Source organism: Parasteatoda tepidariorum, chromosome 9, assembly GCF_982258835.1.
Source record: "Parasteatoda tepidariorum strain Cologne lab strain chromosome 9, Ptep-v5.0, whole genome shotgun sequence".
NCBI classification, from domain to species: domain Eukaryota; kingdom Metazoa; phylum Arthropoda; class Arachnida; order Araneae; family Theridiidae; genus Parasteatoda; species Parasteatoda tepidariorum.
In genome coordinates, this window is record NC_141763.1 from 56,893,879 (window position 1) to 56,920,343 (window position 26,465).

The 26,465-nt window shown below is 29.7% G+C and overlaps 1 protein-coding gene and 1 long non-coding RNA gene across 6 annotated transcripts in view; one reads left to right on the forward strand and one right to left on the reverse strand.

The window, feature by feature from the left end:
- The window catches only part of LOC107437698 (uncharacterized), a 59,083-nt gene that overhangs the window by 12,212 nt on the left and 20,406 nt on the right, over positions 1–26,465 (forward strand). For 2 of the 4 annotated variants that reach the window (XR_006225569.3, XM_087151866.1), the window contains exon 1: positions 24,282–24,419. The exons of 1 other annotated variant lie outside the window; for it this stretch is intronic. The gene's annotated coding sequence lies outside the window, so the exon portion shown is untranslated. Of the gene's footprint in view, positions 1–24,281; positions 24,420–26,465 lie in introns of those variants that run through there. One more of the 4 variants, XM_087151869.1, reaches the window with a different exon arrangement.
- Positions 1,375–24,095, reverse strand: LOC139426690 (uncharacterized). 2 transcript variants are annotated; one of them, XR_015429242.1, is made up of 2 exons: positions 23,879–24,095; positions 1,375–8,485 (listed from the first exon to the last, which is right to left on the reverse strand). It is a non-coding gene; the product is annotated as an uncharacterized LOC139426690 (long non-coding RNA). The 2 variants fall into 2 exon arrangements; XR_015429241.1 differs by lacking the exon at positions 23,879–24,095 and adding an exon at positions 15,088–15,335.

Genomic DNA, 26,465 nt, shown 5'->3' on the forward strand with positions numbered 1-26,465 from the left:
GTTCAAGTTGATGACTGAACTTGTAAAAAATAATTAAGCATTCATAAAATCTTAAAGAGAATCGTTTACACTTTTATTTATAACAAAGGCTAATGTTAAACTGATCGCAAAAAATCATTTTTCAAGCATTTTGTTCAAACGGAATAATTTTTCTGATCTGGGCCAAAAATTGCCCCTCGTAATCTGTGTGCGAATTTCAGAATGCTAGCGCCAAAGGTTTTGGAGTTATAAAAGATCTAAAATAGCAAAAAAGAGCAGACAAAATACTAAGTAAACACAAACGGGAAGTTGAAAAAAAAGTCAAGCATAACTTTAAGTTTATATAATTTATTGACAAACAACTAGTATAATTTTTTTCTATTTGAAACCAGAAAAATTTCGTAACAAATTTCAATCAACAACAACATTGAATGAATTAAAATATTCTCCAATTTTGCGCAAAATTCCTATTAATTATTGGAGAGATTAAAAATGCAGATCTAAGAATTAGATCGTTTCACAATTTTCATTCAAAAAATTTAATCTATTTTTTTCAAAATATCAGTCTGAATTAATTTTAAAAATATTTTGAACATATTTCATAAATTTTTCTGGCCTGTAGCTTAAGGACTTCAACTAATAATACCTACCTCATAATATAAATTGAATCCTTGTCTAAAAGCAATTGTTGGAATTACATCTTTTTTGGGACCTATATCTATAACTAAATTTCTTTCTCTTCGATTTTAAAAATGGGGAAATTGGTTCGATTAAAGCCTTTAACATAGGAGGTACTGGGGCAGATTGGTCTATCAAATCAAATTACTGCGCAATAATTAATAGACTATCACTTGATTAAGCAGAAAGCTCATAACGTTTTTAATCAAGCATGTCTATAACTACTCGTTAAGAACTAAATTTAAAAATAAAATCTTGTCTCAACTACAAAAAAAATGAAAGAATATATAAATATAAAATACTATGTTACATAGTATTTATTTAGCATTTATTGTTTTAATTATATTTTGAAATTTATTTCAAAACCCAATTAGTCTGTTTCATCAAATATGAAACCGCCACTTGAACGAGAATACTAAGTGAATTCTTTTTTCTGCCACCGTCTGCAATGAAACCGCCCCAATTTGGAACGCCTGAACCGGGTCTTCATTTTATTTTTAGATTGAAGAGGAATGTGTAGCTTAACAGATTATTATTTATTTTGTAAGTTTAAAGATGTGATATGAGGAAACTGAAAATTTCAAGTACAGACATATTTTACTTAACTTTTATAATTAAATTGTATGTATATTTGAAAGAAAAAAATGGAGAAAAAAAATCATATTATCTTTTATTTTTCCTTTTTCATACTATGATCAAAAAGTACTTTATTCAAACTTTATTTTTGGTTATTATTTTCTTCTTTTAACAATTTTATTCCAACTGACTTAAAACTTGGGGAAAATTTTCTCAACGTATGATATTAATATATATTTTTTAAATTAATGTTTTTTATATGCATATTTTCGAACCTATATTAACATTTGAATAGTTTGAAATTACCGTTTTATCATCGTAATATTTGTCAGATCATTACTTAATCTAATTGTGCCACAGAACAAATTAGAAAAATCAAAAAATATAGACAATTTAGGAAAATTAATAATTATTTATTGGATTTTTTAAAAAAAAATTGCAAACATTGATTATTAGTTATTAGTTTAAAGATAACATAGTCTGCATATAAACTTCGTCAGCCAATTTTATTTTCATTTCTGGAAAAATATTGGATTAATGCTTTGGAGGTATCACTCACACAGGTGTAAGCATCAACAAATAGCATATAAAAAGCCAAGCAAATGAAAAGTAGTGATGCACTGTAAATAAAACATGTCAGTTCCAAAACAGTTAAGAACTTCGAGACATTACAAAGCAAATTAGATATTACCGTCAGATTATTTATAGTCGTATATTCTTTAAAGATTGTATACCACAGCCGCCAACTGCAGTATAAACACGTTGCTGAACTACAAGCTTTTGATTTGTTATATGATGATTGCAGAGAGAAAACGCACATTAAAATCGAAGCGAGAATCATTCCAAAAACCAGACTGATAACATAAAACACTTTTTCACGATGCGGTCTTGTCTTCAGAATTATTTGGCGAAAAAATTTTACAATTTCCTCCCATGGCCGATTGCACCCGTACAGCCTCAGAAGTTTGAAGAGTATGGCCAGAAATATCGTAACCCACGAAACAAAAATCAAACATAGATTCAGTTGAAATAAGAGATGTGCCAAAACCTGACTGCCTCTAATTATTAAAAGGTATATCCATCGACTTGTGTTTGAAAGAGATTTGGCGACATCGTAGACTTCAAAATCATCAGTTATGAATGCAGAGTGAAAGCAACTACGTCTTGTGGCAATGTCAAGAATGCCTTTACAAGGCGCTGAGCTTTCTCCGAATAATCCATTTAAAGACTGCATCCATCTATTTGGCGCTTCTGGCAGTAAAAAGTTATCAAGTATTCTAAATACGCTTCCATTCCATATGTTTATAGCTAAACCAATTAAGAAGCCCAATCTTTGTAAAGCTGTCAGAGAGGCATAAACTACAGAATAGAGGGATTGGGGAGATATATTTTCCATGAAATTGCTTTTAAAACCATAATAAACGGCGGTAACAGATTTTTTGCATAGTATATAATAATTTGAACTTGAATTAGCATAGGTTGTTTTGGTATTTGTGTGGCAAAATTTAAACGAAAAAATATTCATTCTTTTGTCCACATGCGTATGTGAAAAAATTAATTTATGCTTTAGCTCGCTTTTAGATTTAACGTAATAATACTGCTGATAACTTTATTGGGGGTCCTATTCCTTATTTTCTGCAGTTGGGTAGTTGCAATTCGAGAAACAGTAATGTAATAATGTGGTGTAACTACCACTATAAATATTAAATACTAATTCACTAGTATATAACACATGTTAACTTGATTCTAACAAGATGTACCTTTTGATAGATGAGGCTTGATATAGTCCAGTGTTTCCCAAACTTACCCTTTCTAAATTTTTCGTAGAGTTGTGTACCACTTATAAGAAAATGAATGTATTTTTCAAAAAATATGTTTATTTTTATTAATATATTTATTTTTATTAATATATTTTAGTCATTAACTGTTAACTCTGAAAAAATAGCCAAAAGAAAAATACGTAATCGTAAATTTTCATGGGTAGCTTTGTTTTTAAATAAAATGTCTTGAAATTTTCGTTTGTTGCAAGATATTTCGCATAAAAACGCGTACCCCCGCTAAACTGTTCCCGTACCCCTGGGGTTACGCGTACCACACTTTGGGAAACACTGATATGGTCGATTAATTCCCCTCAATGGTGACCTGCGTACGTGAAATGAATTCGCCAATATCGATGAATAATCCACATTAAACAGTTGATTTGCTTTAAATATAGCACCCAAAAAAAATTTTTAAAAAATCCGGTGAAGTCTCCCAGTTAATAAACAAAAAAAAATGAAGAACAAAATAGTAATGAGAGAAATGATATAAATTAAACAAAAATGAAGAAAAAATATAATGAGAAAATTATATACATGTAAAAATAAATAATAAAAAAACCCAGCATAAATCAATTAGCGGTATTTGTTCATCGAATTCTATCACAGTTTAAATTTTGGAAGGGAGTAATGTGGTGTAACTAAAACTATAAATGTTAAGTACCAATTCACTAGTATGTAAGACATATTAACTTGAATCTTTCAAGAGGTACCCCTTGATAGATGAAGGTTGACACAGTCTATTAATTCCCCTCAATAAAGCCTAATGCCTAATCATGTGATCTAAATCAGATTTAACTGGAAACCCGTAAGGCACGAAACGCATGTGTGTCATAACCTTATTGACTTCTGAATCGACAAATGCTACGATTTACCAACGATGACGTTACTTGCAAGTACCCAGTTACAATTAATACTTTCCCTAATGGGGATCACCACGAAAAAAAAAGTTCACATTAACTTTGAGGAACAACGTAGACTTTGGAATAATTTGTCATGATTGCAGATTAAAAGCAATCATGTCTCATGGCAATATCAAGAATATCTTCACCAGGCCATGCAATTAAAAGCATTTTTACATCTAATTATATATCTTTGGCGCCATGAACAGCAATGTAATCAGGAACACCTTCTTCGTACCTGCTGTCATTTATTTGGCTCTTCGGACAAAAAGAAATTGCTAATATTCCAAGGACATTCCCGTCCTATAAATGTATCGCTAAATCAATTGTACTTTTTACCAATCTCAATATTTTTTGTATCATTAAGTCGATTGCACTCATTGAAAACTTTAGTAAAGTGATTATAGAGGCATAAACAAAAGAAAAAACTTATAAGGGAGAAATCTTTTTCATGTAATTTCTATTAAAATTATAATAAACAGTAACAAAAATTTTTTATAGTAATTTACAATAATTTGAGCTTGAATTCATGGAAGTTGTTAAATAAATGTTTGGTAAATTTGAACGCTTTTTATTCTCAGGGGAAAAATTGCAACAGTTTGAAATAAAAATTTAAACTTAATATCCTCAGAATAGTTTTTTTTTTAAATATCCATTTAGCAACATTTATAGTGTGATTTGCAAGCATTAAACAGCCTTTAACACTTAAACGAAAAATAAAGAGGGATGAAAATAATTGCCCAGGAAAATGGCATGTTTTCGTGCAACATACGAATTATTTTTAGAAAATATTTCGGAAATAATTCTTTTTTTACATACTGCAGAACCTGCCTTTGACAGTTTAGAAGTAAAATATTATACTTTAAAAATTCATTATTTACTTGATGATATTAGATTAGATATTTACTCCATTAAAAATTTATTGAACTATGCCTAAAACGCGATATTTTTTATAAAGTTTATTCGAAAATTCGGGCTTTAAAATATTATTCCTAAATAAAATGACACAATCAACATACTTTTTGCATAATAAATAATTTTTATACACATAAACATAACAGTCTAACACAGTTTTCTACTGATTTCGAAGAATTTTTATTGGGCGGAATTGGGCGAAGAATTTTCATTGGGCAGGGTAGGATTCAGTTTTCCCACATTATTTTTGGTTGTCATCAGCATAAAATTAATAAAAGTCGTAAAGGTATTGCTTTCCGATGAATATTTTTGTACCTCTAACTTAAAGGTACAAAAATTATTACGTTTTAAAAATTTTGATTGTTTTCTAAATTAAGAGTTTAAAACTAAGAGAAATGTTTTTTTATAATTATTATTGAAAGGTAATTCCACCTTCATTTTAAGATAAAGTTACTTCAATCAGTGTCTGATCTTATCATCCGTCTTACAACCGTTATTTTTTTGTGTGCAAATTACATCAATATACAATTATAAATTACAGTTAAAAAGATTTGTGAAATGGTTTAGAACTTAACGACCAGCTTTATGGAAAATGGGAAGCATGCAAAAATTGTATTTAATACATCTGTCAAATTGGTGAGCGTTATAAGAATTTTTTTATAAAAATATACTTTTAATTTTAACTGTTATATTAAAAATGATTTATTAGAAAAATAATATATGTTCACTTACAGATCTTAATAGATAAGTGAAATATTTGGAAGTGGGGGCACAAGCAATAGTAAACAGAATTCTTTTTGGTACATGTATTTTAAGTGAATAATTTCAACTTCGGTAGAAAAAATTGTTTTATGCTTAGAAACAGTTATTGTGAAGCAATTATCGGGGTTGGCGAGCTGCAGCGAACAGGGGGCATAGCCCCCAATAAAAACATAAAGAGATAATGGCTAAAATGATGTTTGATTGTTGCTGGCGCATTCTTATTAGGAAAAAAATCATATAACTGGATCCTTAATCAACAAAGAATATCAGCAAACATTAACAAAAAATTTAAAAACAATTGTAATGGAATTTATGGTAAATGATTTATATTTATCCCTTATTGATTAATGTTTTAATTCTACTGTATTTTGATTACAAAAATCTTGAAATTATTTTTAGCTTTTATAATATTCATATTGAGCGTATTTAATCGTAATATGCTTATTCAAAATCAAAGTCCTAAAATTAAAAGTGATGCTCTTTTATTGAATTATAAACTAGTTCAATGATATTTCAATGATAGTTCAATGATTATGATTTTCTGAATACGCAACATTATATAGTAATCTATTACCGTTTTACAATCATTGTTTGGTAAAAAATATTTATTTTTTAATGAGTCGTATTTATTATAAAATTAGTGTAAAATCGTTATTATTCAACATGCGCAATTTACTTGCTAAAAAATTATAATGAAATTGCACATAAATACTAGGAATTAATTTCTCACTCTATTGTTAAATAATCCTTTTAGCGAAAAAAAAGTTAACAAGCTATTATTGTGTCCAAAAATTAAATAATTAAATTTTTAAAAAAATAAAATAATAATAATTGTAATTAAAGTTACATAGGTAACCGAACAAAGTGTTTAGATTTTAGTTTAACTTAAAAGAATCGAAGACTAAGTCTGTGGCTCCAAATCTGTGCTAATAAAGTAAAATATTTAGCGATTTAAAAATTTGGATACATAAATCTGTTTTTTTTTCTTTTCACCAAGAAATAAAAAGGGTTGCTAATCAACAGAGGGGCGAGAACCCTCTACTAACATGTAAATGGGGGAAAAAAATGTTTTTTTTTAAAGGAATTTCTGTTTCGTAACCAGAAACAAATGTGACTGTAAAACAATCCTGTAATTGGGGAGCAAAGCGATCAGGGGGTTATACGTCCTAGATATGTAAAATTTTAAAGGGAATTTATATCAAATTTTTTCTAATATTCTTACTTAGGAAGAAAATTTTGAAATCCTTAAAAATTATCGAACTAAAAACTTACACTGAAATTCCACCAGGATAAAGAAAGAATCTTGAAATTATTAAGAATGTTGAAATCATCTATTAAATTATTACTGTTTTAAAACCATAGTTTTAAGTATATGTTTTTTACTCGTGAGCTGTACCCAATAATACTTATATCTTTAAAAATATTTTTAAGAAGAAACAGCTTTTGTTAATCTGTAACTTAAAGTATATCCTCTTAAGCAGTTCTCGGACAATAAATGCAACGTTGATGTAGATTCGTTACGTAACATAATTTTTTAAATCTTTTATTTTGCAATAACTTTTTTTGTACTTTTGATTTGGATACTTTAATGTGGACCGTATTAGATCAACAGTATCCAATTTTTTTTCGGTTATGGAATCCCAAATAAATTCTATTAGCAATAGCAAATATATTGTACAAAGAAGGACTATTAATTATTTTGAAAGTATTTGATGATTTTATTTAAGTTCTTTGAAAACCTCTTATGAATGTAACAAGTATAAAAAATTTTCATCATATCGTTTTGTTATTACTAGTTTTAAAATTTGGTTGAATTTACAGGTCTGAAGCGGCATATTGACTAGCTTATAATTTGATTTTAGTGTATGCATAAATTGAAAAAGAATCAGCTGAAATACGTTTTTCGTTGAAATAAAAATGAAAAATGGCAAAAGTTTTTGTCGAGAAGACCTATCAGAGCAACATACTTCATCATTATTATTTTTATTTTATGTGAAATACTGATATAATTTTTTATAAATTCATATTCTTTTCACTATTCATAGAAAATATTATTATAAAATACATTTTTTTAATTTTACTTTTTTGTTCTTCATAAGCATTTTAATAAAATAATTTCGTAAAAATAGCGGAAATGTTAAATAAATAATAAATAATTAATTATGTATAAATTTAATGACAGGTTTCGAAAATTGTAACTGATTAAAAATGCGTTGCCTCTCGTAACCCTTGTGTTCCTTTCCACGGAACCGCTGTATCATATCATAACAAATTATTGTAAGTTTGTAACAAAATGTGTAGATTAAGAATTTATTGCTGCTTTTCATAAAGTTTTTATTGCTGCATTTAAATCAGAACAAATGATAGTCATTCAAAATATCACCATTAAAATACCACCAAAAATACTTAGATATGCTAAAAATTAATGTTCCATGTTAATGTTTCGGAAATAGCAATTAGAAAAGTGAATAGAAATTTAACGTTTTTCTAAATTTTTATACCAATGTTTGTTCATTTATTAATTTATATATAGGAAAAGCTATTATCTAAACAAAATTTAAGCTGCATTATGAAGCGTTTCTCTTATATAAATTGATGTTAATCTTTATAGCTGACAGATCTGCAAAACAACTAACAATTTATCTTTCCCAAAAAAATCCGGCAACATCAATCAGAAAAGTTACCTGCTCAAGCACTCCTTGGGGAATAACAACAAACCACGTGCGTCTTGCAGTTGTAGTATCTGGTATTCCCAACCACTCTTCACTGATGACCCAGTCACACCAAATCTCTTGTCCAACCTTCGCCAAACATGAACTCTGATTACAGCTCTTTAACGGTTACTTCCCGAGATACCTGTTAAATATCGAAATGAGACTGACCGGTATTTTCTATTAAACAAGTGGACAAAATAATGCATCCAGAAAGGATAAAAAAGACATAAGAGGGGGGGGGGAGGATTGTCCCTTGAGGAAGGGCGTTTCCTATGACGTCACGAAAGGTGCACGCGACTGCAAGGGTGTTGGCCTGTACGTAGTAGGGCACACCCTTCAACCACCGAATCAATTAACTGTGACTTTGATTCTGAGGTAGGGATTAGTTTAAAGGAAACTTTAAAAGTCTTATAAATCGTCCCCGATAACAGTCTTTTCTTTTTGTATCATTTCTAATCGATAGTTAGAGAGAAACACCCAAATACCTGGGCAACCTCTCCCTCTAGTCTTTCTAGTTTGTTTTCAGCCTTTGATGGCCAATCAGGCATTTTTAATATCTATATGATATATTAGTCGCTGAAAGGCCACGAGTTCATTTGTTTATGAAAGCTAAACTCGGCAGTTATTGTTAATGCCTACATCTTTGCATTCGCTTCTCGGTAAAATTTAATGCCAATGGAGTTTGGAAAAATTAGATTGTTTTAAAAAAATATTGATAGGAGTTTATTGTAAATACGTGAGAGTTTTGTCATTTTACTTTATCTTTGGTACTGATTAACTGATTCGCATTGGCATAACGGCTGTGAATAATTAGTTCCTCAGCCTTCTAATTTTGAACCCAACCCAAAGAACAAGGGAACTTCAGAATCAAGTATTGGAAAAACTCTTTGAAACTAACCCAAATTCGTGTTGCATAAAGAAGAAAAGCACTAAAATATTACTTGTTAGCCCGACGTTAAGGGGAAGGGGAATCAAGCCTATGATCCGTCTAAGACTGGATATATTTCTCACTATGATTGTAGTCGATGCGCCCTAGGATCAGTATGCGAATTAATAGGCCAGAACCAGATTTCAGACCTGAGTCGAGCACTCTAACTCCCTGAATCCTCCAGACTTAAAGCTTTAAAATAAGTTGGAACAGACGAGAGCTGTTAATAAGATGTTAAAAGACTCTTGTACGTCTTTAGTGATCAAGAGCAACGTCACAAATACTTCACTAGCGTGGGCTCACATTTCTCTAACTTTAATTGAATTCGAAAAATTAACTGGAAGTTAAAAAAAATATTCTGTAAAAAATCACCAAGCTAACTGGTGAATTAGTCTAACACAAGCCCACAGAGACCTACGCACAGATCTACTCAATTGCCAAGTTAAACTCGAATTTCATTGAAAAATCTCCAAAATGTGATGTTGCCAAATTTAATATCTTTCCATTTGAAAATTCAAATGTAGACCTGAAAATTAGGACAATGGTGGCATTTCATTGAGTGCTGCGTTCTTTTTAAGACATCAAAAATTTCTTGTATTTATTGTAAATAGCCTTTGAGCCTTCGATTCAATTTTGTATGTAAATATTAATATTACATGCATTTCAATTTTTATCATTAGGGTACTCGCAACTCGAGAAGAAGGATACGGATAAAATCAAATGGTTGCGCCTTGCCAAATCACGTGGCTGCGCATGGCGTGTTAACGTTACAGCTGTTAGGCTTAATTTATTACCACGGCAAATACATTTTCGGATCATATTTAATTGGATACCTACAAATGATGTATGTATGACGAACCTGATTGACTGTTGAATCGTGGCATAAACAAATGCTCCGATTTTCTCACACGCGACGTCTCTTGCAGGTGTCTAATTGTTATTATTCCTGCGAACAACTAATGATTGGGGTTTGTTCCCTCTTTCTACTCATGATCATTGGCATTCCACCATTTCAAAATCCCACTTCAATGTTATAAAGATTTAGGTTAATAGCACATCATCAGAATTAAAATTGCCTAAGAACCCATGCCACGAAACGTGACGCTTCTATTTTGCGACCTGTTCATGAGCACATGAAGAAACTGTTCATAATGGGGAGGTGCCCCTAGAAGCGTATGACAACATTTCCAGGCATGGATTCATGCGCAATTTTAATACTGATGATGTGTACTAACTCTCCTGAAAGTTTATTGCAACATTTGTACGACACCCTGTTTTATGTAACGTTTTTAAACATGCAGATTTCAGCAAAAAAATGGAACTGTCATTAAAAAACTGCGGCTTACAGAGAAAAAAACTGTTTGAAAATTTGTAATCAGCTATATAAAGTATCAAAGATATATTAAAAAAATCTTATGCAACAGAAAAGGAAAAAATCTCTTGTCATCTTTGTTAAAAATTAAAATTAATTTCAAAACTTTAATTAAATTTAATTAATTTCTCTTGCAAAACATTCTCAACATCGTATTTTGTTCATTACTTGAAGCTCGATTCTCGAGGGTTTAAACTAATCAAAAACTCCCACTATTGGATACCTGCAAGTGACGTCATCGCAACAAAATAATATCATTTGTTGATTCAGAGATGCCAATCAGGTTCGAAACACACACATGACGTCAAAACTATGCAATTAAATCTGATTTAAATCATATGCTTAGCATAATAACTTCACCTTTTTAGAGTTGCAATAACTTTTTTTTTTAAATAATAAGATAGTTTTAAATAAATGTTTAGAACTTCATTATCTTCTATTATTTAATTTAATAATAATCAAATAAATTTGAATTGTTTTATATTATTTTAAAATGTCTAATTTTTAAGAAAATAATCAAAACTTAGAATAAAATCGGACGAATAGATTCTCAGTAATAACGCTTCAAAAAAGTAGTTTCTGTTTTAAAAAAAAAAAAAAAATTCTCCATAAACTTATCTTTCTATTTAAATATCACTCAAAAAAATTTTTTTTTTCTGCGTCTTTTCACAAATTCTAAGCTATCTAGGACAACACAAAATGGAAATATTTCATTCTTAAAATTCGCTTCTCAATTAATTTGAAAAAAGGTAATACTAAAAATAATAATTATTTTATTATAAAACACCAAAAACTATTATACACGTATTTTACACTTAGTTTTCTTGTACTAACGAGTCCTCATAAATACAGAATAAAGTACTTACTTGGATTCGATTGACAGATTTTATAATGCCATAATAGAATGATTACAAAGTAAGTACTGACATTTTTATAAATTATTTCTCTACGCTATCACGTGAACAAGATCGTTCTATTATGCCGTCATGTTTTGGATGATAAATCACTAAAATCACGTTTATATTTCAGTGAAGTAGTCATTATAAGTTAGTGCACTTGTTTTCCGTGAATGATTTTTGAACGAACATTGATTGTTAGGCAGATTAAATGATGAAAACATTTTTGCGTATTTATATTAAAAATTTGCACAGATTAAGGAAAAAGCCAACCTCTGAAAATTAATAGTAAGTTGGAACTTTTAAAAAAACAAAAAATTACATATTGTTACATTTTATTATCCTTTCATAGGGTGAATTTTTTTTCTAGTAATGTTACGTTAAAACAGTTTCGGGATTAATATTGATGTATATAAGGAAATTCATTTAGCTTATTAACTGCAACTGATTTGACTTTTAACCTTTTGACCCAAAATTTTTAAACATATTTTTCATATTTTTACATTACTCTATATTAATTTAGGTCAAAATAAATGATAAATGACTCCCCGTGCCACAAGTCCTGTGCCCGATCCTCGAACCGGGCAAGGTTGATTCCGCCTTTCACCCCTTTAGTGGGTCGATAAAATAAGTGCCAAGCATTCTTGGGGACAAAACACTGGGGATTCCGCGTTCCGTTGCCCACCCACCATTCCGTTGCCCAGGAGCAGATGCAGGAGCATCTGCTCCTGCATCCCAGTGTCCAAAGTCAAGAAAACTGAGATGGGCACAGTAAGCCTTGACCATCTATGGGCTAGCACGCCTCTGAGTTTAGTAGTATAAATTAAAAATTTTATACTTAGCATTTTAATAATTTATGGTTGTGAAATACAGCAGGAAACACCAGCTTCTTTTTCTGAGTTAATGGTGAAATCTTTGAAACACCGCTCACTTCCAAACAATAATTTTTCAAATTTATACCTATTTATAGTTATTTAGATCTAAGAGAAACAGTTATTCGTCACAGAATTTTCTTCAATTCCCAAAACCAATTATTGATACATTTTTAAATATGAATGAAAAAAAAATTTCTTTACAATTTACCTTGTTTAAATTTTATATTTTAGTACAAATATAATTCCTATAATCTAACAGATTGTTTTTTATTAACTGTAAGACTGCTTTTTATAATTGAAAAAAAAAATTTTTTTTGCTGGTAATTAGTGAGTCAAAAAAAGTATATTTAAGACACACCGATGTTCTATATCAAAGGGTTAAGACCATTTTTTTTTTTGGTGGGAAGGTGGATGGGATTCTTAAAATTTTAAGAATTTGCCGTAAACTTGAATTCTAGTGCGTACATTCTGCGTTTATATAGTTATAAATAAACTAGATGAGAAATGATCAAGTTAACGAACGCATAACGCACAAGAGAAAATAGCTCGCCACTGTTGCTTTCTGAAATTATCAACTGATGGCAATAGAAATTATAAGAAAGAAGACTTTTAAAAATTCACTTTATAAAATGTTAACTCTCTTTGGTAAGTATTAGGGTGGAATCTTTCAATCGAAATTGCAATTACTTTCAGACTAGTCAGAACACTCAAATCTTTACTGGAGCTCTCTGTCTGATAATGCACATTTAAATCATTTCCTAACCACTATAGGAATAGCAATACTATCTCCAAAAGGCTATTTTTCTTTGATCAAAATTCCGATTAACTTGAGCACTCAAATTTTAACTAGAACTCTGTGTTGGATGACGTCACAGATTTTAATCATTTTTTGATCAATACAAGCAGTTTTTATCGTCCTGTTATCGCGCAAGAAATTTCTCGTTTGACTCCATTCCGACTTGTGTAAACTTCAACTGAAATTCTGCCCCAAATTTTTCAAGAGGATTTAAAAAATCAAAATAATTCAATTTTTATCACATAAAATGAACCCTCACATCCTCTTTTCCACGTCTTTCAAAAGTGATGCGTCCTGTGCATATATTTTCTAGGCATTTATTGTTATTCTACATTATAAATTTACTACTATACTTAATGTCTAAAAATTTCAGATTTAAAAAAAATAAAAGTTATTAATCAAAATATAATTGTGTAATTGAGCATTTTTTTAAATTCAACGAGAAACATAATATGAAGAATAAATAATTTTTTATTATTTTATTTTTTATATTGAGTTTTTTTATGTTTAATTTGTTTCAATTTTACATTCAATTAATTAATTAGTGGCTCAAACATAGTTTTGCTTTAAAAAAAAATTTACAGCTGACATTTTAATTAAGATTTTTGCTTCGACATATCTTTACATGTAGTTATTGTCATGTGAATCACGAAGACTAAAGTTTTGAAAAATAAATAATAATAATAATAAAAAAAAAAAAAAAAACGAAAGGCTAAATCTATGTTTCGCTGCATTCTGCTTGAGAAATTATTTATCTTATTTTCACCAACTTCCAAATTAAATTAATACATTAATATTTATATATTAATTAACTTCGTATTAGTAATATACCAATTTAACTTCGAAAAACAAACTTTGAACTAAATGGCAAACTTAATGAAGAAAAGGCTCTTATTCATTTAGGAGAGCCGTAAAAAATCTCTATGCCATTATTGACACCAATGATAGTTAATAAATTTTGGTAATTCATACTAATTAAAATAAAAATAATAATTTTTTACAAAAGAAATGGAGGATTAATGGAGAAATATGGGATTAACTCCTTTAAGAGATACGTGAAAAATCTTGTAGCTATTATTGTCGCCAATGATGCTTAATTAAACTTGGTAATAGGCACTACTGGTTTTATGGTAAGTGGTGCAGTTTTAATATGAACAAATTCACTGATACTGGTACAAAGAGTTATATTAGTATTTCTGATACCAAAACTGAATCAATACTGTGCAGTTTTAATATAGGTACGAAGGATAAGGTTTTTACGACCCTTTAAAATGGTAAGTATCCGAGAAAATTGCTTGATTATGATAAATTTTGAAAATTATGAGCTCCCCACGAGCAACAACATTGCGCCAAACGATTCTGAGCACTGTTAATCCTTTTTATTTAGTTATTTGTTGATGGTATGAACTTTCAAAAATGTGTTGTGCTTGTTGTAATAACGTAAAGCCTGAGGTGCTGAAAAAATATAAGAAAAGAAAATTATTTCCCCTTTATTAATTGTGACGGTATATAATTTTCAGTTTTGTGCCGGATCAAGTTTAGTAGTGATTAATTTATTCTTTTACTCAAGGCGAAAAACGGTTATTTTACTAGTTATAAATAAAAATACATTTAATTGCAATCGCACATTAAAAAATAAAAATATATAACTCGAAATTAGCATCTACTTAGCATAAATGTTTGGAATTTTGTGAAAATTTTACCAGTGTTTACGTCGATATCGAGTCTTAGAACTGTCTGAAGTCAAAAATTTCAACTACGGACTCTACGGATCTTAAAATAGTGCATATAACTTAAGCAGGTGAACAATCGTTTTAAGAAATCTCAATATATAAGCCGATATGAAACCAATTTACTATAAATTGATGTATACTTACTTTCTTTGGTGATATTTTATTCGATATGACTTCGTAACAAATGTTCTATTGCTCGAATGATGAGAATCACTGTTTCCGTGACAAGTGAGTTTACTAACTTTGGATTATGGAACATTTGTCAGAACACGTACGTTGCACGGAAATATGCACACCTGCGTTTAATGTCAATCGTACGTATGACTACAGAGGAGGGGCATTCTCTCTCCCTGGACGATAACGGCTGTTAATTTCTAGTTCAGGAATGGCAATCGTCTGATAGGAAGAAATAAATGTATATTTTTTTTCATTCTAACAAAAGCCACATTAAGAGATATATAATTTTTAAATTAGTTTTTTGTCTTTTAAAATACATTAGTAATGCATAGTTAGATCTATTTATTGATAAACATACATCACAGAAAAAAAATTTGCAGGCCTGTAAAGAGAAAAAAATAAAACAGTTAAATCGAACTTTAAGGTTTATGTCAAGTATTTTTAAAAACAGCAAAAGATACTTCAAAAATATCCAAAATCGTCTGGAAAAACCAAATGAAAGAAATATCCAAATCGTTTGAAAAATTTGAAGAAAAATTATTTCATTTTTTAGTTAATTTTAATTTAATTTTAAAATTAATTTTAATTTAATTTTTAATTTAATTTTTAATTTAGTCTTAATTTAATGCTTGATTTAATTTTTTTACTAAAGAAAAAATTTACTACCGAAAATTAGAAAACTATGCCAGCAATCTAATGCAAAAGAAAAATTAATTCTTTTTCGCAAAATATTGTCTTTTTTAATTTTTAAAAATTGTTCAAAAATAAATTCTAGAAGAAGAATATTATTCTTTTGCAAAATTATTTTTCAAAATAAAATAAGATATCCCAAGATATCTTTTAAATGACAAATTATTCTACAATCATTGTTTGTTAGATTTTGCTAATTATGGTTTGCTAATTCTAACTTATTTAGAAATAAGATATGCAATTTTTTTCCTTTTGCCCAAACTTTTAATAACAAATTTGAGATGAAGAATAGTATTCTATTTTTAAAAGCATTGTTTTAAAATTTTGAAACTTTGAAGACATATCGAGCCATTCTTATAACATTAAACTCTAGACTCATAGTTTACCAGCGTTGTTACTTACAATTTGCTAATTTTATTAATTAAAATTAGTGAATGCAAATTTTTTCCTTAAATTTCTACATAGGGAATATCGACTTTTAGAAGCTTAATTATTTGAAAAAATAATTATGTTCGGTTGCCTTTCTTTTGTAAGACATTTACGACTATATGGTAATCTATTCGGAGTTTGGTAATTTGCGGAAACTTAAAATTTATTGATTATTTAAATTTTTTTTCGGGAAATCTGGAAGATAAAGTAAGATGCTTAAAATTCAATTTAAAAAAAGAAACACTATAAAACCACTTTTGAAGCTTCGTAGTAAAGACAACTAGATTTAGAAAAAATTTTAAATGTTAAAAAAATAAAGAATTTAGAAATTATTAAGTAATAAACTAAAATTAAGTAATTTTAAGTTAATAGAATATCATATTAAAAAAACCAGAACAACGCATGTTCGAAAAAATAGGACAAGGTCCTCGACATCGTTCTATCCTCTGGGCTAACAAGGCTCTTCTCACTTCTTAAACGTTCTCAAATACCACACTCCTTCCCCCTTTAAAATAACAAAAATACTCTGGGACGGTATCCTGGTGGCTCAGGGAATAGAGCGCTCGTGTCCCTATCCGGTGACCCAAACTCGAATCCCAAGACTTGACTGGTCGATGTGAATTTTGCTAAAGACTTGTAATGATCTCAGTTCTGACATAAAATATCCTAAGAGGTAGACGGATCATGGGTTAGAATCCCCTTACCAACGGACCTGCAATGAGAGTTTTTCGTGGTTTTCCTCTTATGTAACGCAAACGCATGTTAGTTCTGTCAAAAAGTCCTACAAAAAAGCACGTTTGTTCCATTGCTTGATCCAGAAGTTCTTTTATCTTCTGGGTTGGGTTCAAAATTACAAGGCAATTGATTTGAACATTGATAGTAGTAAACCCAAAAACGGGTCGCATGTTCAACTCTGATAATAAATTAAAATAACATATGCAACTGACAGATCAATAATAACATAGTTCTATCTATAGATATCTGAATGGCTAATTTCAAAGCAGAAAAAAAAATGCCATACTTTTGCAAATCCCGGAGAATAAATTTAGTACTTACAGTATCTCAGTTATAAAGTTCTGTTACTATATGAAAATTAGTTCTGAAAGTATATGAAAAGCTATAAATCTGCATAACCTGTATCATTCGCCATCAATAATAATTTTATTACTAACTCATAAATGCTCTATTTCACTAAAATGTTCATTTTGTCTGTTGGAAAGAGACTAGCTATCTAAATATTATAAAAATCGGAATTTCAGTTATAAGTTGTTGTTTTTTATGGCTGATAGTTATCTTTAGACTTCAACTGACAAGTTTATTGTAGTAATCGCAGTATAGTAATTTATCATTGAAAGTAAGTTTTACGATTTGCAGCTGACAACTAAATAACTTGATGTTTTGTCTCAAAGGTTGTAAAAGATATTAATTGTGGAAATGGGAATAGAAATAAAACGTGGGATTTTTTTTTCCTTCTCAATGTTGGTTTATTGATGCAAACCTGTAGAGATATTTTTCTTTAGCTGTAGAGTTATTTTTTTTTATAACAACGGATATAAGTTTCCGTAACACTGCGGTATCGATACTAAAATGAAAAATTTATTTGTTATTTAGCAAAAGAAAAGTATCGCAAACAATGAAACTACCTTTAAAATATTTCATTATTCAAATATTTAAAAAAGAAGAACGTGGTAGCCCAGAGGTTAGAGAATCAGACTCCTGTCCGGATTGGCCGGAAATCAATATTGGACTCTGTTAAGCAGCACTGAGTACATGCGATATACGAGTTCGCAAAACTGTGGACTCGAAAAGTCCTGTTGTCGGTCGCTGAAAAGTACCATGGACACAAGGATCTGGAGAAATTTTCCTTCCCCTTCAGATCTACGTCTAAATTGAGAAAGTGACCTAGCGAATAAGTGGTGCTGCCATCTGCTCGATGTGTTCTGAGCTAACGAACTTTCACCCTTGTGGTGCTCGTCAAACGAAAGGCACACCTTTCCTGATCGCAAAAAAGCCACTGACTGGAGAGCTTAGCTTGCGTCATTAGAAACAATAATAAAAAGGAACTAATAAAAAGTTAAAATACTAAGCTTTTTCAATAAACTAAAAATAGTAAAATATTTGTTTTTCTTCATAAATAAAACAAAAAATGTTCGGGGCATCATTTGAGCAATAAAATTTTATCACCATTGGAAATTGCTCCCACGCTTTCAAAAGTAATGCGCCTTACGTATTACGTTTTAGGTCATCTAACAAGAACAAATTTATTTCTTCTTTTTATTCCACCAGGAAAAAATAAATTTTAATTTTTTAATTTATTATTATTGTTACGTCAAGCACTCAGGTATCATAATTTTGATCTAGTTGCGCTTGTATAATTTTGATCCAGTTGCGCTTGTGTGTTATTTTGATTTATGTTGTTAACTTTCAAAAAATTCTATGACTGGCAACAGCATTTTTATTTTTTAAGTTGTTTATTTTTCCTTCTTTTAGAATTTGTTCTTTTTTAGCGAAATGTTTTTTAACCTAACAGAATTCTTTGCCGACTGCTCTCTCTATATATGAAGAAAATAAAGTAAATATTTTAGTGCTGTGAAAAGAATCTTATTTAGTTGTACAAAGTACTTTAATTATATTATTACTACTATTTTTCTTTAATTGTTTGTTCATTCTGGGAAGTAGTTAAAATTTTGATTGGCGATAAAATTTACGTGACGTAAATTTTATCGCCAATCAAAAATCAGACTTAAATTCCAAACTGAAAATTGAGTTCTCAGGCTTGTAGGAAAATGGTCGAAATTTTAAATGTCGAAAAATTTCGCTTTGTGATATAAAAAAAGACAATTGAATTCCAATTGAAGTGGATAGCGTTTGAAACGTATATTTTCATCTTGCACGTAGCTCTTTTTAGCACTCTAATCAGTCAGAAAATTTTCGAAACGTGAATTGGCGATGAATTCTTTTGGGTGAAGGGTAATAAATTCGGCTCGTAGCTACCTAAAAACAAGTAAAACTTTATTTTGTATTCCCACACATTCTCCAGTTAAAATTTAAGCCCTATAGAGCTGGTCGAACAAAGGTCGAAATTTTGATTGACCATAATACTTGTTAGGAAATTTTGGAGATAATAGTGCGATAAGTCCTGCTCGAAGCAATCAGGAAAAGACTGATACAGAGATCTAGTAAGTCGTAGGTTTAGTAGCTAGTCGAAGTGTGGAAATTTTGATTGAAAAATTTCACTCTCACAGGTACGATCTAACAAATAAAAATCTAGTAAATATAATAGAAAGCAGAATTTAATTATTGAATTGCGTTAAATATAAAGTTTACGAATATGAGAATTGGAATCGGCTATGCAGCTCGAAGAAAAAACGATATTACGAACTTTAAGCAGATCAAAAGGTTAAGTAAATTTAGCCTGCCAAAGGGAAAGCAATGAAACAGAAAAGGTTACTGAGCAACTCCAGATCAAGGTATCCTTATTTACCTAATTAAGTCACATTTCCTGAGATGCTCAAAATTTGTCAAAAGCATTTATTCGTACTTTGTTACAGAACTAATAAATAAATTTGTGAGTAAGTGAAAAAATAGAAAAAGCTCATTTACAAAATAAAATTAATTAAATGATCTTGAAATTATTATCCTCTAAAACAGTATAAGAAATTGTAGAGTATGAGAAAAAAATTTCCAGGGGGCAGAGCAATCGATTCTAACGTACGTGTCTCAGTACAGTATATTCTGCTTTATTTAGCATACACAGACTAGCCGTAAACATGGCAAAAAACATTCTCATTAGCTAACGTATGATACTTAAGAATCACTTTGCTGTTAAATTAACCATGAGAAGTTTTCTCCTTCGTGTACGAGAATGTGTGTTTGTTTTACTCTAAGAATTTGTTAGTTTAACTCTTAACGCAGGCTGTAACTGCCTTTGTTGAAAAAAAAAATTAAATGGATAAACCAAATGTTTTAATTAAGTAGTTTTCGTGAAAGTGGATTTTGAGATCAATATAAAGTTGGTGTTTTTCACACTCATTAAAAAAATGAACCTTGTTATCACTATGTTCCTCAGTTAATGATTTACTTTTTTTAGACCTGAAAACTCGATTAGATTTAGCCTATAATTTTTAAAAAAACATGAAAATCACTTATTTAGCGGTTTGGAGCTGTATAATAATGATAAGTCACCTTTTGAATTTATTTCTTAGGGCTTTATCATGATGGAAATCACCATAATTTCTATGAAGGACATTATCTAAATGAAACTATAGTCGCTTGTAAAGTACCTATTTGGAAACAATACTAAGGATCAGTAAAATTATGTCGTTTCATTATATGGCCTCATTATATTGTTGGAACAACAACCTTAAGCTATTGATTTGTATTCTCTCTTGTTCTTAGAAAATATTCTGACTAATAATACGAAATTTCAGCTACCAATATATATTCAAGGAATAGTTCGATAATTTTATAAATGCACAATTCTTTGTAATACAAGAAATTAAAATATTTTGCATAAAAAATGTTCGTATGGAATTAATTTTATTAAATTAAGAATTTATAATAATAATGGAACAATCTGGTTTCGAAATTAGACGAAAATTGTCTCATTTCAGGTGGCGTAGCTAAAAGAACATGCTTAGTATTCTTTCTTGAGGCAGTGGACTTGGCTAGTTCGATGAACTAGTTTGACTTCAAAATAAATTTTAAAATACAATTTATGCGCCAAATAAAATGCAACATGTATCTTTTAAAATACTCCTTTATTTTATTAGGAATAGTTGGGATAGATTTTTTTTTAATTATATATTTTTCTTGTTGCCGACCGGCCTGTGTAGGGGTCAGGGAACTGACCTTCCATCATAAAGGTTCTGGGTTCGAATCCCGGGCTAGGCATGGATGTTCTTTCATTCTCAGTACTATCTGTTCTTACTGTGGGAGCAACGTTGGCTCACATAATATGGTGCCCCTGAAAGAGTGGCTGGGTTCGATCCTCAGGCCGGGCAACGTTGACTCAGACTTTCATCCTTTCAGTGGTTCGATAAATGAGTACCAAGCATGCTTGGGAGCTAAACACTGGGGGTTCCGCGCTTGGCTGACCACCTAACCGGAACATCTGCTCCTGCACCCCAGAGCCCAAGGTCAGGAAAACTGAGATGGGCACAGTAGGCTTTGGCCCTCTATGGGCTGTCGTGCCACTGAGTTTAGTTTAGTTTAGAAAGAGTGGCCAACAAATCTGCCCTTCAGATGCCTGTATGACGAGAGGTCATTCCCCAGGCGGGCATTAGGGAAATTCATATTTGATAGATTAGGGAAAATATCAGTGCATGGAATACGAATTATTTGATACGTGGTTAAGGCTAATAATCTTTGCTTCTTATTAATAATAATCGGATTGGTGAGAGTATTATCAATTCAGCCATGTATGTGCTATTGTCCTATTTTGACTTGCCCGATATTCCCTACACAGATGTGCTTTTAAATCTTAATGTTTCTGCGTGGTACTCACTACATTAATGTTGTTCCCTTGCATACTCTAAACGGATTTTGTTATTATCATGCCATAGATTATTAATAATAATTTTACAATCCCAATAAATTGAAATTTATGTTTCATAAAGAAATGCTTTACTGAATAAAGAAAAATATAATTTTCTTCGATTGTCACCTTAGTTACATTTTTTATAAAAGAAAAATCTGTGCGTTTCAAACTCAATTTTCTTATGGGAACCGGAAAGTAATGTAGTTTCGGTGCATTAAATATTCGTCAGTCTTAAAAACCGATTCATGTTTTCTTGATCCGGCATTGAAAGGTTGTTCCTAACGAGGTTGCTAAAAAATAAAATCATGATAACAAAAATCAAATGCACCTTAACGACATTACTTTCCGGTCCCCCTTATAGTAATCCAAAAACTCAACACCTGAAACAGGACTGGCCAACAACTCCGTCTGAGATGGGACAATTTTTAACTACTACCTCAAACGGCATTAAACTATAATTTGTACCAAATTTCAATACTTCAATTTTACACTATTTTATATAAAGGATTTTATAAGAGTCGTTTAACGGTCGACCCAATTTTTGGGTTTACGACTTCTAATGTTCAACGCCGTAGCCTTGTAATTTTGAACCCAATTCAGAAGACAAGGGAACTCCTAAATCAAGTATTGGGAGAAATTTTGCCTTCATGGAGGACTTTTTGATAGAACTAACCCGCATGTGCGTTACATGAAGAGGAAGACCACGATTACCTCCCAAGATTAGCCTGACGGCAAAGAGACTCTATCCCGTGATCCGTCTACCACTGAGGATATTTCACATCAGCACTGTGGTCGATGCAAGTCGGATGCGGATTCGTATCGACCAGCCATTGGTGGGATTCGAACCCGGTTCACCTCATTGGAGGTGAGCGCTCTATCCCCTGAGCCATCACGTCTCAATTTTACACTATTATTAATGTAAATCCTATCTGTACAGAAATAATTCTGTAAAATTAATTTAATTCAGTAATGATGCAAGTGTATTACGTGGAAAGCGCTAACGAATTCTTCTTATATTTTTAATTGTGAAAAAAAAACGCAAACGCATTTTTTTTAATATTGTGGACTTTCAGTAATTCGAAATCAAAGGCAAAAGTAGTTCGAATTACTCAAAGTAAAATTTCTAGAAATATGCATCGATTAAAAAAATTACGTTACTATAGCCCTAAATGGCACTGAGACATTTAATAAGAAAATTTCATAACTTTGATGATGATTTACTATTGTTTATGAACACATTAAAGTTGTTATTGCTCACTGTTGTTATATTATTAAGGTTGTTGTTGTGTTTACTAGCGTTTTTTGAAACACTGGTAGTAACGAATGATAACGGCAGTAAAGGTTTTCAAATTTTTAAAACGATGTTTAAATTTCTAAATGTTATTAAAAATAAAAGTAAGAGCTAACTACTCTAAGAGTTTAATAAATATTCTCAAAATACTGAAGCGGTAAGATATTAATAAATAAAAAAAATTTAATTCGCTTAAAAATATATAAATAGGAAATGACAGTCGACTTGTTTCAAGTGCTCAAAAACAGGTATTCATTTCCATTACTTGCCAGACTTGAAAGAGAAGAAACAAAAATGATTTGAAATTTGAATTCATTCGAGTCTGGCAAGTCTTGAAAATGGGCGCCTGTTTTTGAGCGCTTGAAACATGTCGAGTTCTATTTCCTACTTATATATCTTCGAAGCAATGTCATTTTTAATCTAGTAATACACTAAGAATTATTTGAACAAATACTATTAGAACTGCGTGATTTTTTTTTAACTGAGTTGTATGTTATTTAAGGAATCAAAAATCTAATGTTTTAAAGTTATTTAATTGGCGAAAAGTTTTTTTAATGCGTTAAGTAAGCATTAAAATTTTATCTTTTTCCCCTCATCAGATTTCGAATCAATCAAAGTGACAGCGAAAACAATTGGAATTAAAATTAATATTCCAACATTCGTATGAATAGGAAATCGAATTCATCATCTCATTAAATTTTATTTTATTACGGCAATATTATTTACTATTATTAAGTTCGATTAATTTTGAAGAATGTAAAACACGAATGCGCTATTTGAAAAAGAAAGAGAAAAACTGCAAAACTTACCTTTATAATCGATTTGAATTATTCATCATATTAAACTCTTTGACTCGCTTCTAAACTCACAATAATACAAATCGCATGGAAACAATCAAATAAAATCTAGAGGTACAAGTCATTCACGAAAATGACATCACATTACTATCTGATAACAAGAACCTTAAATACTGTGCCACGAGGATAGAATTTTCTTATTTTATTCCTTGTTTAAATAATGAATAAATGTTTAGTTACTTTTTGAATCAAAAACGGCCGCTAAGGAAGTTGAAATTCTCCTTCCTTCCACAGTTGGCAAATCGAGATATATCGATAACTGTCTTGTAACGCTCGCCAAAACAGCTGCTATTTTACACTAAACGTACTTTGATATGGAGTGTTATCAGCAAAAAGTGCGGGTAAATGGGGGATCATATACCATTCTTAATGTAATGCATGCTTGAATAATAACCTTTTTTGACCTGCTGCGGGAAACTGATTGATTGTTCAGATGGCAGAAACAGTTACCTGATAACATAATTGGATTTTTTTTTAAGAAAACGTGTGTTACGTATGTTTGTTCTTTCCTATTCAAAAATTCAAACGACTTTTTTTAGATATTGCTTACGTTTATATTTTTAAGCACTTCAACAAACATTTCACTGAAACGTCTGAAAGGCTTATTAAATTATGATAAAAAAAGAACAAACACAGAGATTATTAGAGTATACCAAATAAAATAAAAATGGCTATGAGACTAATTTATAGGCTAAAGTTTGGTCAAATGTACTTTGTCTTAGGTAATATTTAGTATTATGTCTAGCGCAATTTACAAACTATTGAATCAAAAGTAATTAATTATATTAAAGATGATCTGATATGTGGCATTTTATTTTTTAAAAAAATATTTTACCTCAAACAAAAGAACACAGTTTTTTGAGCGAGCGATAAATTGTATTTCTCATCCGCATTCGCGGGAAAAAGTCATTGAATCTTAAATGTAAGAATATACATTTTATACCAAAAATGAGTAATAAATTATTGGATGAATGTTAAGTTATTTAAATTCCAGAAAATAACTTAATTTTTTATTGTAAAATACAATTTTTACAAAATTTATTTCTTGAGCAAACGATTTTATGTACTGTATTTATTATTGAACAAACGACTTTTTTATATTGATTTCTAATAATATGATTTAAACGTTTGATTTTTTTTATTCCAATATGATATTACAAAACACTTTTCAATAGATAAGTAATTTTAAAGTCTTAGTTTGTAAATTTTTTACCGTTATGAATTCAAGAAACTGAAAAAGAAAATTCAAAAATCTAAATTTCTATTTTGGTTATGCGATTCCTACGAGCTACACAGAAATATATAGTACTAACCAATTATTGTTTGCTGAAAATAAAATTTGTCAATATCTCTTTGATAGAGAATACCTTATTTTGTCTTTTTTTATTGAAGTTTCTCATTTAACGAATTTAAGCCCATAACCCGTTTCCTTTTTTGGACTTCTATTAAATGCTTAGCATAAATATTTTTCATTATTATTATTACATATATTCATTAATTAGTCTGCTTTTTAATTTTTATTTTAATGAAATGTTTTAATGAAATGTATTAATAATGCTTTGCATTTTAGATTTCCTTTCTTAAAATAAATATCTTTCTCGTAACAATTTTTTAATTCGTTTCTTGTAAAGAAATTACAGATTGCACAGATACTTTTTCTGGGCTGTTAAAAAAATCTGATCCATTGAATTCCCAGCTTTATTTACATGTTTTTATAATTTATTTTAGTTTATGTTTATTCTACTATTAATAAGATCCCTAGTTACAAAATAGAAATAATATTGTCGGAAAAGTATTAATATTTTTTTTAATTTTCATCTCGCTGTTTAATTCTTAGGTATAAATTATAATTGCGTTAAGAACTTTCAAGATAAGTGATTTTAACATGTGATTATAATAGTTCTGCTTTCTTTCATTATTTTATAAATAAATAATTTTTACAAGCCATTCGGGTTTAAAAATATGAAATTCATTTGTGGAAATTTTCACGAACTTAATGTTTCCAGGCGAGCTGTTATGAGAAATATAACAATGAGAGCAGGGATGAAAATTGCATTTAAATCCTTAATTATGTTTGTCATAATGCCACCTGGCATCTAATAAATACGGAAGTCATCTTTAATATGGCTGAATAAAACATATACTGAGTAGTCTGTAAAGTGAACATGAGTTAGAAATTTTCCTTTGGAATGCAATACACTTATATATTTTTTTTAAATATACAAATGTTATTTTAAGAAAATGAAGAAAAAAATATATTTAAGTCATTTTAATAGATATCGTTCGGTGAAGTGAAATATTTTTATTGTTATCGTTTAATAGAGTATAAGAAAAGTATACATGTTTTTTAAAATAATATGGTTTTGAAAAAAAAATTTAAGTCCTTTTTATAGCTATTGTTTAATAAAGTAAAAGAAAAGAATAATTTTTTTTTAAATAATATGGTTTTATAAAAAAAATTTAAATCATTTTTATAGCCATTGTTTAATAAAATATTAAAAACGTGTGCAAGTTTTTGTAAAAACAATATGGTTTTCAA